Source organism: Schistocerca nitens, chromosome 8 (genome assembly GCF_023898315.1).
Source record: "Schistocerca nitens isolate TAMUIC-IGC-003100 chromosome 8, iqSchNite1.1, whole genome shotgun sequence".
In the NCBI taxonomy this organism is placed as follows: domain Eukaryota; kingdom Metazoa; phylum Arthropoda; class Insecta; order Orthoptera; family Acrididae; genus Schistocerca; species Schistocerca nitens.
The window spans coordinates 434,073,882-434,077,891 of NC_064621.1; positions in this window are offsets into that span (position 1 = coordinate 434,073,882).

Consider the following 4,010-nt stretch of genomic DNA (forward strand, 5'->3'; position numbering starts at 1 on the left):
AAAAAAAAACATAAACAGCATTTTACTCGTTCACAAGGAAACCTTTTATCTTTACGTTTGAATCAAACTAAATCCTAATTGCACAAGGAAAGAAAAAAATTAAAACATCACTTCAATCAATCACATAGAACCATCTTTATCATTATTTTTTACCAACATATTATTCAAAATGCATACGTCACAAATTTAAACTAATCAATTCATTCTCCTCTCTATAAATCCTATGTACTCATTTGCCATGTCGCTCATTTGTTCCGATTTGGCGCCTTCTGGGCTGATCATTTGTCATTGCCGGTTTCGTTCATTTCCATTTACTGGATTGTGTCTAGGGTTGGCCGGCCGAATTTCAACATCATGTGGTGCTCCGCCTACAATCCTATTTCCACCGTGTTCATCGTAGTAACGATTCTGGTTGCCGTACCTGTAGCGTTCACGATCTTGTCTACGTCCTCGATCATTTCTGTTGTTCCACCTGTGTTCGCGACTGTCACCCCAGTTTCTATACGGCCGGTCCCGCTTATTGTTTCGTTCGCGTCGCGACGACCAGTCACGCCGTTGATTAGTACGACGGCCACGACTGCGATCGCGCTGCTGTGCCCCTAATAACTTTGTGCCTGATTAGGCGGGCATTCTGCTGTATTGTATTCCAACTCTTGGAGAAGTGTTTTAAACGTTTCCACGTCCTCTTTGCTTCGTCCCGCAAGAATGACGTGCCGCAAGTGCATCGGCAATTTGGTGATGCATATCCTAATTAGTTCCGCAGGCCCGTATGGGTCGTATAAAAATTGATTTGCCTGCAGCATGTGGTCGAATAGGCGTGCAGGGCTGCCGAAACCAGACTGGTTCAAATTTGGCAGCATAATTATGCCATGTTTGCCCCTATCTTGTGCCGCTTCCGACCAATAGGCGGAGAGAAAGGCTTGTCGAAACTCCCGAGTGGAGTTCCAGTGACGCGCTGCCGACCTCATGCGACTCGCCGGTTCGCCTTCCAAATAGCCACACATATATTCTATCTTATGTGAACTTGCCCAGTCGGGAGGAAGACAGAACTCAAATTGCTCGATCCATGCTCGTGGATGTATGCCTTTTTGAGAATTTCGGAATATCTCAAACTTTCTTACCGTAAGGAAATGTTTGAAATCAAATCCCCGCATTTCCTCCTGGCGAGGCCCTTGTATGTTTTTATTCATCTCATGTCTGCCCCTTAAATTACATTCTTCCCTGTCGTCAAAATCTCCCTCGTGGCCGGAGTCCCTCTCTGCACTGTTCGTACGGCTATTTTTATTACTATTGGCGAGTTCGGAATCACACGCCATGCGGTTTTCCAGATGCGCCACGCGTTCTTGTAATTCGCCTGTTACAGCTCTGTGTTGCCTGTTCACTTCGAATTGTCCCTTCTGAAATTTAAGAAGCGAACGCACTTCTTCGGTCTCTGCGGCCGTTACCGGTGTAGTATTGTTCTCGCTTTCCGTCAGCTTCATCGTGCCTACAATGTCCGCTAATGCCGCAATCTTATCATCTATTTGTCTCTTGTCCTCCGCCCCAGTCTGCTTCAGTTGTTCAACCTGCTGTTCCAACGCGTGGATCGCTAAACTGTTGTCCGCTATTGTGTTGCTAACGACCGTGGGACAATGCGTTTCCGCCTCTTGGACCCTCGAGAGTACCTGTTGGTGCTCCCTTTGGCATTCTTCTCTCAGCTCTTGGAAATTCCTAAGTAGCCGTTCTTCGCTTTCTTTAGATTCGGCCTCGCCACTCCGCTTGCTCTGTTCTAGGGCTTGCAGACGGTCATCGATTTGTTCAAATGTACGGCCTAATTCTTTCATAATATCACTTTTTATTTCACTTGCCAGATTGTTTATTTTTTGTGAGATATCATCGGACACTCTCTGCATCGACTTGTCGACTTTATTTGTCTGCTGGATTAGTTTTTCGTCTATTTGTTCGCCTAGCTCTCGGATCGATTTCTCAGATTTTTGCGTCATTTGTTCGCCTAGCTCGCGGATCGATTTTTCGGATGATTCTTTTTGTTCTCGGAACGATTTTTCAGATTTCTGCGTCATTTGTTCGCCTAGCTCGCGGATCGATTTTTCAGATGATTCTTTTTGTTCTCGGAATGATTCTTTATTTTGTTGCAATAAGGCTTTCATGAGTTCTACCAAATCAATTTGGTTAGTTGGAGGCAAATTAATTTGTGGCTCTGATGTGAGGCCGTTCGTGCTGTTTTGCATTTCGTCTGAAGTATTCCCCATTGCACTTTTGGAACCGCCCGACGCGTTAATATTGGAAATCAAATTATCCCCTTGGTCCATGTTGCTTAAGTTGTCGGACCGCTTACTTTTAGCTTGGTTACGTGTCAGCATTAGTGCAATTTACACCCAGTACGCAACACACTAATCACAATAAATGTGTCTCCCAAAAATTACGACAGTCACAAGAAAGATACCCAACCTAGTACGCACTTTTTCACACGCGAAACAAATTTTTCTCTTTGATCGAAACAGTGCAATGTACAAGCGAGAACAAAAACACACACACATATAAAACACAGAAATATAGAAAACAAAACAACAAGACAAACAACACAATGACGCTCAACAACGCCGTGAATCTTTTGAACGTCTGCTCAGAAACAACGCAAAAGTTGTTTGAGTGCTGTAGGGAAAAAAAAAAAATTAAGATTATACAACGCTTGCAATCTAACGTCACAGAGATTCCAGAGTCTAGCGGAATCACAGAACAGGGTCGCCCGGTGTAATATTTCTACATGAATTTGCTATGCTGACATCGGGTGCTAATAGTAGAATAAAAGCGGGTTACAAGCCGTGAGCTGTCTGGGGAAGTTAATCTTGCATTACTAAGCAACTGTTTCACGACTGGGTATCTAGTCTAGGTTTACCACATTACCAATCAGACTAACATTGATTATAATCTTTTACAGTCATACAACAACCGGTAATATATCTATATACAAAAAGGAGAATTTGAATAAAAAGAAAGAAATCAGTTTATATTTGCAAATTTATTTTAAGATTGTTCATTGAAATTTCAGCATATTATACGTGAGTTATAACTGAGCTGGTGCCTTATTTACGATTGTGAAAATGTGAGATTGGAATCTTACGGAACACATAAAATATGGAGCCAAGATTGGGAGACTGGATACAACACTGCATTCATAAAACAACACACAAAGAACATTGAAACACATGCAAGAGAAAGTTAACCACAACCAACAGATTCAAATTTTCACCCAAAGAAATTACGTTCATAGCACAATCCTGTCCGTCATGTAATTACCACACACTGGTATACTAAATTCATATTAACTCTTTGTTAAATCTTCCCAAGAAGAATAGCTGAGGGCTACTTTGATGATTACACCACATGCTTCACGTGGTCAACTTGGTTTACAGAAAGCGTATAACTCCACAATAATTTAGATAATAAAAATAAATTAGATCAAAAAGCAAATTACAAAAGAAAAACCTCGAACTGGTTACTAACGTCTTACTGTTAACCTGACGGGTCAAACAGTTATATAAGCACATGGTACTGGTCTCACAAAGTAATGACAAAGCAACTACCGCAAAATAATCTGAACTTGACACGAGAATTACACTCCGCTGCAATTTAAGATAGCATTAGATATTTTAGAGCTAAACCTGAAATCACGGTGATTAAACTTTCAGTTAGGCTGAACTTAACAAATCCATTGTCCTACGGACTTAGCAGACACGCGCTTCGCCGGAGATCTTACCATTTCAGACGCTCGCCACCGCCAGACTGCCACTGCCTACCGCCAGACTGCAACTGCCACTACCCAGCGTGCTCCTGAGAGTGGCTCACAAAGACAAACGGAAGGGGCCAGAGGGGCAGCTTCCTATACCAACATGACAAGGGACGGACCGGACCATACTAAGAATAGAAACCTCTCTGCTTTTAGGAACCATAGCTACCTGTTCCGACGTTGGTCCTACTGTTCTCTAGCAGACAGCCTTGTCTGCTACCCT